Raw genomic sequence first — 15,618 nt, 5'->3', positions numbered from 1 at the left:
TAAATAAATAAAACATTAAAAATTTTAAAACAAAAGAAAGTTATTTTAAAAATTTTACTGGGGTAGAGAGGAATGAGGAGTGACTGCTAAGGTCTGACGGTTTTTTTTGAAGTGATGAAATGATCTGGATTTAGATAATAGTGATGTTACACAACTGTGTGAGTGTACTGAAAAACCATTGAATTGTGCATTTTAAAAGGGTGGATTTTGGGGTGCCTGGCTGGCTCAGTTGGTAGAGTACATGACTCTTGATCAGGGGGTCATGAGTACACCGATGTTGGGCATTAGCGCCTACTAAAAGATAATAATAATTAAAAAATAAAAGAAATAAAGGTGAATTTTGTGGTATGTGGGTTTATCTCAATGAAAAATTTTACTGTCTCCAATTAATTGAAAAAAGTATGTATATTATTTAAAAGCTCACAAATAAATAGAATAAAAAATGAACAACCTTTTTCATTATAAACCTACTTCCCAAAGGTTAATAGTTTGAAGGTTAGCCTTCTATACCTTTCTATTTATTTACATATACTTGTATGTAATTCAAGAATTCATTTATATATAACTAAGATGATGGTATACACATTCTCCAAAAAAACTAGCAAGTTTTTTTGGTTTTGTTTTGTTTTTTCTATTTAATGAAATCCTTCCATGCTATAAATCTCATTCTTCCAAACTGGCTGTTAAATATTCCACAGTGAGGCTATGACATAATTTATTTAAATGTTCCCCAGGTGATGGACATTTTTATTGTTTTCAGGTTTCCATTATTTCTCACAAACTTTTTTCTTACAGATCAACTGGCAGATAAATCAATTAGTTTTATTCAGCTGCTTGCCCTAGATCTCTTTCATGAAGGGCTTGCCATTGGTCAAAAAAGGCAAAAAGAAAAAGAAAAGAGCCTCACGAAGCCACAGGTCTGTCATAATTAAGACACCAATGTGTGTGTGCATTCCTTTTAAATATTTTCTTAAAAAAGTATTATTCAGGGGCGCCTGGGTGGCTCAGTCAGTTAGGCATCTGACTTCGGCTCGGGTCATGATCTCACAGCTCATGAGTTGGAGTCCCGCATCAGGCTCTGTGCTGACAGCTCAGAGCCTGGAGCCTGCTTTGGATTCTGTGTCTCCCTCTCTTTCTGCCCCTCCCCCACTTGTGCTCTGTCTCTCAAAAATGAATAAATGTAAAAAAAAAAATTAAAAAGTATTCTTCAAGATTAAGTATAGCTAGTCATCATGTAATATTAAGGCTATATAAATTCACATAATAATGCATTTGATATCAGTAAAGCAAGTTCCTAGATTTACTCTGTTTTTATTGGCAGACAAACATGGTGCAGGGTTAGTAAATAAATTATGGTTTACATAGGATGGGAGGAGAAGAAACAAGAGAGAGACTGGCAACAGATATGCCACACAAAAGCATAAGGTTGTCAAAACTGGGAAACTTACATATTTTTGTGTAATCTAAATTGTAAGAAACCTGTTTATTCATTTTTTTCTTTTCTTTTCAGGATGCTCTAGTCCTTTCAAGCTACTCAGCTATGGGATGATATTATTCACTCCCTTCAGACTCAGGTGGAAATAAAAAAAGAAGCATCATTGACGAACATACAAGGACTGTTTTACTGGCTCTGATGCTGTTGGTGTAGCATCAAGTCATCTTATGCAAAACATGTGCTAAAGTAGTAATGACACCTCTCCTCTTAAAGGAGTTTGTCTTTGCCAAGTTCTAACGAATCATCAAGTACTTGAACCAGTAGGAATGAAGCTACTGAAAAATGAAAAGGAACTCTAATTTGAAGATTAAAACAGTAGTCCCAACAAGTTTCTAGGCAATAAATCATCATATATATATATATATATATATATATATATATATATATAAAAATATATATATATATATATATTTTTTTTTTTTTTTGCAAAAGAAAAAAGCATGCTGGGAATGGGTTAACTGATGAAATAAGAGCAAAGAAATATTTAAGGTTAGTGTTAACCAAAATACTATAATATATTGTATTTAGACTCAGACAGAACAGTCTTCATTGAGCTAAACTTAAATGTTATACTTTCCATTTTATTCAGAAGCCAGTAAAAGAAAAGCTGTGTAGAAATTAATCTATGTCCATGTCTGCTCTAAAACTGCTGTGGAAGACATTACCACATAATTTTTTTCAGAATTTATAGAAGGAAAAACTTTTACCTTCTTTGATGAATTGTATGCTTTATAATTTTGAAACATGACTTAGCCAAAGCAAAAAGAGCCAACAGTATGTGGGAACTCAGAACAAAAGTTTTCTATTCAATCATTGCAAAAATGTTAACTTTACATTTAGCATATATTCTTTCTCTTTATTTACAACCCTACCTGGTCCTCTTTTGGTGATATCCTATTATCTAATAAATGTATTACTTGTGTTTTTTATTGTTATCCCCATGAAATCCTTTGTGAAAATAGGGAATGTCTAAATAAGTTTCAATAAGTTAAAACATATATTTGAAATTTTGATCCCTTATACAATATAATAGAAAAGTCCACATATTATTTCTTAACAGACCAGGAGATGAAATGATTTGGAATCCTATAGCACAAGAATTGAGGAACTTGGGGCATCTGGGTGGCTCCATTAGTTGAGCATCCAACTCTTGATTTTGGTTCAGGTCATGATCCCAGGGTTGTGGGATTGAGCCCAGCACCAGGCTCTGAGCTAAGTGTGGAGCCTGCTTATGATTCTCTCACTCTCTCTCTCTCTTTTTCTCTGCACCACCTCCATCATCTCTCAAATTAAAAAAAAATAAAAATAAATAATTGAGAAATTATCCATACAGTAAGTGGAAATGTGGTTATACCTCCAAATATCACAAACCTGTGACAAACCTGTTCTCTCACTTTCAAAAGAAGGTAATTTCATTTTTCATAATTTTTTTTCAGGAAGAACTGATATTTTAATTATTTTTTTAAGAACAGTTTCAGGGGCACCTGGGTGGCTCAGTCGGTTGGGCGTCCAACTTCGGCTCAGGTCATGATCTCACCGTTCATGGGTTCGAGCCCCGCATCGGGCTCTGTGCTGACAGCTCAGAGCCTGGAGCCTGCTTCAGATTCTGTGTCTCCCTCTCTCTCTGACCCTCCCCCATTCATGCTCTGTCTCTCTCTGTCTCAAAAATAAATAAACATTAAAAAAAAATTTTTTTTAAAAAGAACAGTTTTAGGTTCACAGAAAAAGTGCACAGAAATTGCACAGAAAGTAGAGTCCCCATATATCCTCTGCCCCCATAAGTATATTTTCCCCACTATCAACGTCCTGTACCAAAGCGATACATTTGTTACAATCTGTGAACATACATTGATACATCATTATCAAGTTTACATTAGTTCATAGTTTACATTAGTACTCACTCTTTGTGTTTTATATTATGTGGGTTTTGACAAATGTATGACATGTATCTACCATCAGAGAATCATACAGAAATAGTTTCACTGACCTAAAAGTCTATGCTTCACCTATTCATCCTTCCCTTCCCCCAACCCCTGGTAACCACTGATCTCCAAGAATTGACTTTTCAGATATGATAAAAGTACTGTGTTTGGTGTATTGATTTTCTGCTCTTCTGTAAGAGTTTCCTTCTACACAGCGATTATATCAGACAAGACAGGTGAGGCAACATAGATCCAATAACATTTATTTTTTACAATGACCATGAGCAGATTAACTGGAGGTGCTATAGTCTATACTACCAGAAAAAAAGACATATAGACTCCTTACTATTTATAATCCTAGACCATCTTCTTGTGAGCATTTACTTTTTCCAGTCCATCCTCCCTCGCAAACATCTCCCTAACCTTCACCTTTCAGAAAAAAAAATAGGCAACCTGTTGCTCTACTCCTCTTCTCTATTTACTTCACCTACTTACTTGTGTTTTTTTTTCTCCTTCTGATGACACAAAAGGTGCAAAGAAGAGCCCCAGACCCAGGACAATCAGAAGGGATACATACCCAATTCATTAATGGTTACATCTTTTACTGCATTTAGTCAAACCATGACAGAAGCAGGACAAGCCTAATTTGCACCTTGGAGGTGCAGAAGATATCAACAGCAGTTAGGAAAAGTGTGATAAGGGAAAGACAAGGGGCCCAAAGGAAAGGTAATAAGAAGAGAAAAGGGACTAGAAGATAACTCTGAGGAAGACCAGTGGACAGGCAGAAGAGCCAAACAAAAGTGATTTTTATCTACTACAAATGAAAAACCCAACTGTCCTACTACTTTCCCCTGAGGATATAGGGTACCTCTAGAAATTCCCAACTACAGATGGATGTAATTTATCAGTAAATATGCTAATAAAAATAATTTCCAGTCATTGGCCCTTTCCCTTTCTTTTGTTAATGTTTATTTATTTCTGAGACAGAGAGAGACAGAGCATGAGTGGCGGAGGAGACACAGAATCAGAAGCAGGCTCCAGGCTCTGATGTGGGGCTTGAACTCACAAACCATGAGATCATGGACTGAGCCAACCGACTGAGCCACCCAGGCGTCCCTACCCTTTCCCTTTCTTAAGCAGTTTGTTAAACATTTTATATGCATTGTTTATAATCTAACAATAGGCCTGTAAAGTAAGAGGTAAAACTCCCATTTTATAGTAGGGGAAACTGAGACTTAGAAGGATAAACAAATAAATAAGACACAGTAGGGAAGGAAAGCTGTTATTTTGATATTCTTATAGGGATTGCATTAAATGTGTAGATTGCTTTGGGTAGTGTAGACATTTTAACAATATTTGTTCTTCCAATCCATGAGCATGGGATGTTTTTCCATTTCTTTGTGTCTTCAATATCTTTCATAAGCTTTCTAAGGTTTTCAGCATACAGATCTTTTATCTCTTTGGTTAGGTTTATTCCCACGTATTTTCTGGGGTTTGGTGCAATTGTAAATGGGATCATTTCCTTGATTTCTCTTTCTGCTACTTCATTATTGGTGTATAGAAATGCAACCAATTTCTGTACATTGATTTTATATCCCGCGACTTTGCTAAATTCATGTATCACTTCTAGCAATTTTTTGGTGGAGTCTTTAGGTTTCTCTACATAGAGTATCATGTCATCTGGGAAGAGTGAAAGTTGGACTTCTTCCTTGCCAGTTTGGGTGACTTTTATTTCTTTTGTTGTCTGATTGCTGAAACTAATAAGATTTCCAGTACTATGTTCAATAGCAATGCTGAGAATGGATATCCCTATCCTGTTGGTGACTTTAGAGGAAAGGCTCTCAGTTTTTCCCCATTGAGGATGGTGATCACTGTGGGTCTTTTATATGTGGCCTGTATGATGTCAAGGTATGTTTCTTCTATCCCTACTTTCTTGAGGGTTTTTATCAAGAAGGGATGCTATAAAGGGGCGCCCAGGTGGATCAGTTGGTTAAGCATCCAACTCTTGGTTTTGGTTCAGGTCATGATCTCACAGTTTATGAGTTAGAGCTCAGCATCGGGTTCCACACTGACAGCGTGGAGACTGCTTGGAATTCTCTGCCCCTCCCTTGCTCTTTCTCCCAACACACACACACACACACACACACACACACACACACACACACATATACACATACATACATACATACATACATACATACATACATACATACTGTAGGGGCTCCTGGTAGCTCAGTCAGTTAAGCATCAGACTCAGGTTATGATCTCACTGCTCATGAGTTTGAGCCCCACGTGGGCTCTGTGCTGACAGCTCAGAGCCTGGAGCCTGCTTTGAATTCTGTGTCTCCCTGTCTCTCTGCCCCTTCCCCCGCTCATGCTCTGTCTCTCTGTGTCTCTCAAAAATAAATAAACATTAAAAAAAAAAAAAAGGATGCTGTATTTTGTCATGTTTTTTCTACATCTATTGAGAGGATCATATGGTTCTTACTCTTTTATTAATGTGGTATATCACGTTGATTGATTTGCATACATTGAAGCACCCCTGCAGCCAAGGAATAAATCCCATTTGATCGTGGTGAATGATTCTTTTAATGTACTGTTGGATTCGATTTGTTAATATATTGTTGAGAATTTTTGCATCCATGTTCATCAGAGATAATGGTTTGCAATTCTCCTTTTAAAGGGGGTCTTTGTCTGGTTTTGGAATCAAGGTAATGCTATCTCACTGAATGAGTTTGGAACTTTTCCTTCCTTTTTTTATTTTTTAGAAAAGCTTCAAAACAACAGGTTTTAGCTATTCTTTAAATGTTTAGTATAATTCCCCTGGGGAGCCATCCAGTTCTGAACTCTTGTTTGTTGGGAAATTTTTTTATTACTGATTCAATTTCTTTACTAGTTATGGGTCCATTCAATTTTTCTATTTCTGTTTCAGTTTTGGTAGTTTTTATGTTTCTAGGAATTTATTCATTTCTTCCAGATGGCCCAATTTGTTGGTATATAATTGCTCATAATATTCTCTCATAATTGTTTGCATTTCTGCATTGTTTATTGTGATCTCTCCTCTTTCATTCATTTTATTTATTTGGGTCCTTTCGCTTTTCTTTTTGATACGTCTGGCTAAGGGTTTATCTATTTTTTTAATTCTTTCATAGAACCAGCTCCTAGTTTCATTGATCTGTTCTACTGTGTTTTTTTTTTTTTTTTCAACAACATTTATTTCAGCTCTAATCTTTATTATTTCCCTTCTTCTGCTGGCTTTATGCTTTATTTGCTGTTCTTTTTCCAGCTCCTTTAGGTGTAAGGTTAGGTTGTGTATTTGAGACTTTTCTTGCTTCTTGAGTAAGGCCTATATTATTATATACTTCCCATAACTGCCTGTGCTGCATCCCAAAGGTTTTGCACTATTATGTTTTCATTTTCATTTGCATCCATGTATTTTTTATTTCTTCTTTAATTTCCTGGTTAACCCATTCATTCTTTAATAGGATGCTTTTTAAACTCCATGTATCTGTGGTCTTTCCAAATTTTTTCTTGTGGTTGATTTCAAGTTTCATAGTGTTGTGGTCTGAAAATATGCATAATATGATCTCAATCCTTTTGTACTGGTTGAGGCCTGATTTGTGACCCAGTATGTAATCTATCCTGGAGAATGTTCCATGTGCACTCAAAAAGAATATGTATTCTTCTTAATAATGAAATGCTCTGAATATATCGGTTAAGTCCATCTGGTCCAGTATGTCATTCAAAGCCATTGTTTCCTTATTGATCTTCTGCTTTGATGATATATCTATTGCCGTAAGTGGGGTGTTAAAGTCCCCACTATTGTTGTTTTTTTTTAATTTTTTTTAACATTTATTTATTTTTTGAGACAGAGAAAGACAGAGCATGAATGGGGGGGAGGGTCAGAGAGAGAGGGAGACACAGAATCGGAAGCAGGCTCCAGGCTCTGAGCTGTCAGCACAGAACCCGATGCAGGGCTTGAACTCGTGAACCACGAGATCATGACCTGAGCCGAAGTCAGACACTTAACCGACTGAGCCACCCAGGCGCCCCAAAGTCCCCACTATTGTATTATTACACTATTATCAATCAGTTTCTTTATGTTTGCTATTAATTGATTTATATTTTTGGGTGTTCAAGTTGGGGGCATAAATATTTATAATTGTTAGATCTTGTTGGATAGACCCCCTTTATTATCATATAGTGCCCTTCTTCATCTCTTGTTACAATCTTTGGTTTAAAATATAGTTTTTCTGATACAAGTATGGGTATTCCAGCTTTCTTTTGATGTCCATTAGCATGATAAATGCTTTGCCATTCCATTTCAATCTAGAGGTGTCTTGTATGCATCATATTGATGGGTCTTCTTTTTTTAATCCATTCTGATACTGTATGTCTTTTGATTGGAGCATTTGGCCCATTTACATTCAGAGTAATCACTGATAAATATGAATTTAGTGCCATTGTATTACCTGTAAAGTCACTATTCCTGTTGATTGTCTCTGTACCTTTCTAGTCTTATTTGCTTTGGTCTCTCTTTCCAGCTCAAAGGTTCCCCTTTAATATTTCTCACAGAGCTTGTTTAGTGTTCATGAACTCCTTCAGTTTTTACTTGTCTTAGAAACCCTTTATGTCTCTTATTCTAATGGTAGCCTCGTTGGATAAGTATTCTTGGCTGTATATTTTTCCCATTTAGCATGTTGAATATATCATGCCGCTCCCTCTGGCCTACCAAGTTTCTGTGGACAAGTCTGCTACTAACCTCATGTGTCTACCCTTGTAGGTTAAGGACCTTTTGTCCCTGGCTGCTTTCAGAATTCTCTCTTTAACTTTATATTTTGCAAGGTTCACTATGATATGTCTTGATGTTGACCTGTTTTTGTTTATTTTGAAGGGAGTTCTGTGTGCCTCTTGGATTGAATGCCTGTTTCCATCCCCAGATCAGGGAAGTTCTCTGCTATAATTTGTTCGAATAAACCTTCTGTCCTTTTTCCCCACTCTTCTTCTTCTGGAACTCCTATGATATGGATAATATTGTGCTTTCTAGAATTGCTGAGTTCCCTAAATGTGTATTTGTGATCTAATAATTTTCTTTCCCTCTTCTTTTCAGCTTTATTATTTTCTATAATTTTATCTTCTCTATCACATAGTCATTCCTCTGATTCTTCCTTCCTAGTTGTGATTACATTCAGTCTGTTTTGTATGTCAGTTATAGCATTTTTTATTTCAGCCTGACTAGTTTTTAGGTCTTTTATCTTTGCAGCAAGGGTTTCTCTGGTGTCTTCTATGCTTCTTTCAAGCCCAGTTAGTATTCTTATGATTATTGTTCTAAGTTCTTGTTCCGATATATTACATACATATGTTTTGAGTAAATCCCTTGTTGTGATTTCTTCTTGATCTTTCTTTTGGGGAGAATTCCTCCATCTTGTCATTTCGTCTAGGTTTCTGTCTTTTGTGTGCTTTGAAAGCTTGTTATGTTTCCTACTCCTGAGAGTAATGCTATATTAAGAAGGGGTCATACACTGTCCATGGCCTGTTGCTTCAGGAAGTGTTACTGGTATATGCTGTGTGCCTTTTGCTGTTGTGTTTTGGTTGCTCTTTCCCACAGGTCGGTCCTCTGCAGAGTTTCTCTTCGGTTGCAATGGGGACTGTTTAGACCTTTAACTAGGTGTGTTTTGATTTTTTCCTTAAAATAAGCCTTATTTTTGCAATCCCTATCAAAATAACACCAGCATTCTTCACAGAGCTAGAACAAACAATCCTAAAATTTGTATGGAACCAGAAAAGACCCCAAATAGCCGAAGCAATCTTGAAAAAGAAAACCAAAGCAGGAGGCATCACAATCCCAGACTTCAAGCTGTATTACAAAGCTGTAATCAAGATAGTATGGTACTGGCATAAAAACAGACACTCAGATTAATGGAACAGAATGGAGAACCCAGAAATGGATCCACAAACATATGGCCAACTAATCTCTGACAAAGCAGGAAAGAATATCCAATGGAATAAAGACAGTCTCTTCAGCAAATGGTGCTGGGAAAACTGGATAGCAGCATGCAGAAAAATGAACGTGGATCACTTTCTTACACCATACACAAAATAAGCTCAAAATGAAAGACCTAAATATAAGACAGGAAGCCATCAAAATCCTTGAGGAGAGGGGCGCCTGGGTGGCTCAGTCGGTTGAGCATCTGACTTCAGCTCAGGTCATGATCAGGTCCGTGAGTTCGAGCCCCGTGTCGGGCTCTGTGCTGACAGCTCAGAGCCTGGAGCCTGCTTCAGATTCTGTGTCTCCCTCTCTCTCTGCCCCTCCCATGCTCATGCTCTGTCTCTCTCTCTCAAATATAAATAAAAACATTAAAAAATAAATTTAAAAAAATCCTTGAGGAGAAAGCAGGCAAAAACCTCTTTGATCTTGGCCACAGCAACTTCTTACTCGACACATCTCCAGGGGCAAGGAAACAAAAGCAAAAATGAACTATTGCGACCCTATAAAAATAAAAAACTTCTACACAGCGAAGGAAACAATCAGCAAAACTAAAAGTCAACCAATGGAATGGGAGAAGATATTTGCAAACGATATTATCAGATAAAGGGTTAGTACTCAAAACCTATAAAGAACTTATCAAACTCAACACCCAAAAAAACAAATAATCCAGTGAAGAAATGGGCAAAAGATATGAATAGACACTTCTCCAAGGAAGACATCCAGATGGCCAACCAACACATGAAAAATTGCTCAACATCACTCATCATCAGGGAAATACAAATCAAAACCACAATGAGATACCACCTCACACCTGTCAGAATGGCTAACAATAACAACTCAGGCAATGACAGATGTTGGCGAGGATGCAGAGAAAGAGGATTTTTTGCACTGCTGGTGGGAATGCAAACAGGTGCGGCCACTCTGGAAAACAGTATGGAGGTTCCTCAAAAAACTAAAAATAGAACTACCCTATGACTCAGCAATTGCAATACTAGGCATTTATCCAAGAGATACAGGGGTGCTGTTTCAAAAGGACATGTGCACCTCCATGTTTATAGCAGCACTAACTCGGCAATCAAAAAGAATGAAATCTTGCCATTTGCAACTATGCGGATGGAACTGGAGGGTATTATGCTAAGTGAATTAGTCGGTCAGAGAAAGACAAAAATCATATGACTTCACTCATATGAGGATTTTAAAGACAAAACAGATGAACATAAGGGAAGGGAAACAAAAATAATATAAAAACAGGAGGGGGACAAAACAGAAGAGACTCATAAATATGGAGAACAAACTGAGGGTTGCTGGAGGGATTATGGGAGGGGGGATGGGCTAAATGGGTAAGGGAAACTAAGGAATCTACTCCTGAAATTGTTGCACTATATGCTAACTAATTTGGATGTAAATTAAAAAAAATAAAATTAAAAAAATAAAAATAAATGACTATGATAAAGCAAGGAAATAAAAGAGTTACTATGAATAAGGGTACTAAAATAGACCTACTTCCTTGAGTCCTCAAATTGTTTAATTTATAAACATTAACTAATGCCCTAAAAAAAAAACTAAAATAAATAATTTTATGCCACTGGAAGATGTAACTACCCTAATCTGTGTATGGTTCTTTTTGAGTTGAGGAGGAAATTAATATACCTCTGGTAGAAGCCCTGGGAGGGTGGTTATAAAGAGATCAGAAAACCCTGGAAACATGCAGCCACATGCTCTTTATTGGAGGGGATGCAGGGCAGAGTCTCCTTATTAGTAAAGTCTCCATTTTAATATTCTATGTGAACATTGCTTACCATTACTATGAAAGGCTGGGACTTTGAGAAATGCATTAAGAATATTACCATGTCCTTCAATCTGCTGCTCAGAAGATTGTATATAATTTTAAAGAAACATCTTCCCTCTGAGCCTATTTTATTTTGTTTCAAATTTTTAGAATAAAAATATACATGTTTAGATTTGTATTTCTAAGATTGGACCAGAAATATCAAAGATACAAAGGTATGCATGTGGTATGGTAGGTAACATGAGGATACGGGCTCTGGTGTCAGAGAGCTTGATTTACTACTTGACCTATTTGAGTTCAGAAGGGAAAATGTTACCAAGTGAGCACCCTGGATTTAGGCAAAATCCAAATTAGAATTAGTGGAATTACTAAGAACTGTTCAGCAATGCTTGAAATGTTTTACTATTGTATGAAGTGAATGACAATTTCTTATAACATTCCCTAATAAAGCTTGTTTTGATCAACATATATACATACCATTATTCAACTGAACTTGTTTACAAATTGACTTCTACCGAATGGTTTTTGAAAGTTCCCAGGCATGAATTCCTAACCCAACAGTGCCACTCCACCTAGTGACAGTTCCACAAATTACAGTTATTCCACTTAAAAAGAATTCCCAAGGGTATTATCATTCGATTTTAGGTTAGACCATTTAGAGGGAGGACTTACACGCAAAATCTTTTTTTCTCTGCATAAATAAAGTCCAACTCCAATCATTGAGAAGATTACCTACTGTTGGAACATTCAGTAAATTTCTGTGAGAATTAACAGTCTGATTCATAATGCTTAAGACTCTGTTTAACTTCTTATGCACATTCTCAGATACTACCCAGGTAAATAAAAGATTTTCTAACTCAGAGAAATAAATGTTGAGATGAAACTTTTCTCCTCTTATAATTTATATAGAGAATATTTAAGACTGAAAGGCCTTCTTGAGACCTTTTTTTCTAGAAATCTTTCTTCCCTTTACTCTGTACAAGAGGATTTGGAAGTGCCTTTATAATGCAATTGCTAATGTGCTAGAAAGCTTTTTGACATAAAAACCAACAAGTTAGCATTGCAGCCCCAGCTCTTGTCACTTAACTCTGTGGCCAGTGATACTATCGGGTAACTCTTGTTGTCTGATTCATACATGAGTATAATTCAACAATTGATCTGTGCCAGCACTGTGTTTCTGGCTGGTACTACCCATATCACATAGAACCACCTGTAAATCAGGTTTGAATTTTTTCTCTGGTATTAGGTAACCTCCATAAGGTCACAGATATGGGCCAGGTGAAACATAAACAGTGCAGTAAGAGTAGGCGCTCTAAGTGTGAGCCCATGGAATTTACTTGTCCAGCCTGAGTCCAATCTTGCAGATACCACCGTCCGCTTGACATTGACATGCTGCTCTGTGCATGCCTAACCTGCAGTGGGGAAGAGAAATGATCCCAGAGGGCAGAACCAAGAGGGGCATCTCTTGTCCAATGTGCATGAACATATTGGATGGGGATAATGGCTAATGGTTTGACCAGAGGATGAGAGACTTGAAAACTACAAGAAACCTGGGAACTAGAAGCTTTAGGAAAGAAGTTATGTGGATGAACGGTCCCCAAGTGTGAGGTTATTTGTGTTTTGTGTGCAAGCTCATCAAAAGGCCTCTCGATAGGAGAGGATCATAGTATCAGGGGGACAACATAGCCTATATTGTCAATGTTGGCTAGCTTCTTTCCCCAGCCATCCTAGAGCTTGCTCACTTGTGCTACACTCTGGGAAAATTCCCTCAGCTTCTTTTTTTTTTAATTTTAAGTAGTGTCCATTTTGCTATTCAACCCATCAATTAAGCATAAGTAATCCTATTTTTAATTTCTATGATCTTTGTTATAGTAACCTGTTGTGATAGATACAATTGCCTCATTAGTCTCTCAGAGAATAGTATAAAGTTTACTTTATTCCCTTAGGGGTTCATTCTTTTTTTTTGGATTTGGTGTACCTCTTGTGGTGTTTAAGTATCACTCAAATGTTTAATGCTTGGTTGTCTTTTTTTTTTTTTTTTTTTTTTTTTTTTTTTTTTAATGAATTCCTGTTTACCTGTTGATGAATCTAAGTTCTAACTGTGGTGCCTTTCCTCAGCAAGAGAGAGGTGTGCTAAGTGCCCGAGGGCCCTGCCCTGTCAGACTTCTTTCTAATGAGGTCTGAGCTCCTATCTTTAGCCAGAGATGAGTGCCACAATCCACCACTCCCTTTAATATTTTTTTCCTTTTACTCTGATGACTTTAGTGAATATAAAACTATTTAGATTGTCCAACCCTTACACTTTCTCTTTTTGCTGAGCCTCCATTCCAAGAAAGTGAGTAGGGCTCAGTTGTTTCCAATTCATTCTTTTAATGGCTCACCCATTATCTCCTATTCTCCTGACATTTGCCCTGACATTAAAGTATCTCTGGAATTATTTTATCTTTAGTAGCTTTCTCCTGCCCTGATTTGGGACATGAATATTCTTCTTGATTCGCTAACAATCTAACGCCATGGTTTTCCATCTTTTAGGAATTCTTCCACTTTGTTCATCAATAGCACCCTTTGTGTTTCCTAGAGTCACTTACAGATTTACTCTTCTATCAAAATACACTGTGAACTATTTCACATACACAGTGTAGATTCTAATACAATGAGCACCCGTGTGCTCACCATCCAGCTTGAGAAATAATATATCACAAATAGCACTGAAGTGTTCCCTGTGTATTCCTCCCTGATCTTTTACTTCCCTCCCTTCTCCACCTGAAATGTTTAAAGGGATTTGGGACATGAAGGAGGTGAACAGTATCAGTTTGCTATGCAAAGACAAACACCACCAAATTAAAAATTTCAAAACCAAGATAAAAAACTGTTTGAGAGGACTGTTCTATCTTACTCATTGATATAAATCCTAATTCTTTATTGTCTTAAGGGGAGTATAATGCATGGCCAACACTGGAACATGTTATTTCCATGCATGCAGTTTGCATTAAAAAAATAATAAACTCTAGAGGTGCCTGGGTGGCTCAGTGGGTTAAAGCATATGACTTCAGCTCAGGTCATGATCTCACAGTTTGGGGGATCAGACCCCATCAGGCTCTATGCTGACAGCAGGGAGCCTGCTTGGGGTTCTCTCACCTTTGCTCTCTCTCTGCCCCTCTCCCCTCTTGTGTTCTCTCTCTCAAAATAAATAAATAAACTTGAAAAAAAATTATAAACTCTAATGTGGCTAAGTTCTCATCCCACTTTTTATGAATTGTAAATTAGGATTTTATGACTATCTTTCCAAAATAATAGATATCTTTAATGCATCACCTCAATGTTATTATTTATAAATAATGTTAAAGGTTCTCTTTGAACTCAACTTATTGTATAATATTAAAACAAAATCTCTAGCAATAAGCTTTCTAAATTAGATAGGTATTGAAATGGAAGGGAGTTTCAATGCTCTAGAAATAGAGGAGTAAGGACTATGTTCATTAATTTCAGAAACGAATGTTTAGTGTCTCAAAGATGACCACTATGATACCTACACTGCCTACAGAAATTAGTTTACTGTAGTAAGCATATGCACACACACACACACACACACACACACACACACACACACACACACAATCATTCTCAGCAGAACATAACAGAAGACTTCAAGGCCAGGGCATGTTTTGGTAATGCATCTTTGAGGAATGTTTGTTCCTCACAGGAAAAACACCTGGTCAATGATGATAAGTATTCTGCCTGTCCAACATGAAGTCCTGACAAGTCAAGGAAAGCCCTATAAATGGGGATTTGCCTTTTTTTTTTTTTTAACCTCCAACCACATCATCTTGAAATTCTAACAGTTACACTGTATGGCTGCAAAAATTTATTTTATGCTATCAGTATCTTCTTGCTACACTATTCAGATTATATGCTCATAACTGGGTATCACACAAACACTCTACTTGCAACTCTGTAATGATAACCAGCCTAAGTCTAGGAAGGACTGACCAGGCCCTAACCCAACATGATCCAAATAAAATTGTAATTAACAGCTCTTTCACTCTGATCAGCATCTGTCTCTTCATCTTAATTTTCCTTTGGGAAACTACCTTCTTTTATTCTATGCTATCTTAGTAGTACTGTCAAAGTCCCTGAAGCCATGGGATAGGTGCATGATAGTAACTAGCATAAAGAAACTGGTAGGAATTTGATTTATGAGCATAACTATATAAGATAGAAAATAGAGAAGCTGAGATATTTTGATGGCAGGGCTCTAAAAGGATTGTCTCTCACTCAGTTTCTGTAACCTACATTCCTAAGGTTATCCTGGTTTTCATCCTTCCTAAGGCTGCTGGTCATTTTTCTTTAGATTTGATAAGCTCCCCTTTGTCCCACTGATAAATTTTGTTTTGCTTAGGATAGCCCAAATGAGTTTCTCCTG

The sequence above is a fragment of the Panthera leo genome, chromosome B4 (genome assembly GCF_018350215.1).
Source record: "Panthera leo isolate Ple1 chromosome B4, P.leo_Ple1_pat1.1, whole genome shotgun sequence".
NCBI lineage: Eukaryota > Metazoa > Chordata > Mammalia > Carnivora > Felidae > Panthera > Panthera leo.
The sequence above is the reverse complement of the archived record's forward strand: the minus strand, read 5'-3'. Positions refer to the sequence as shown.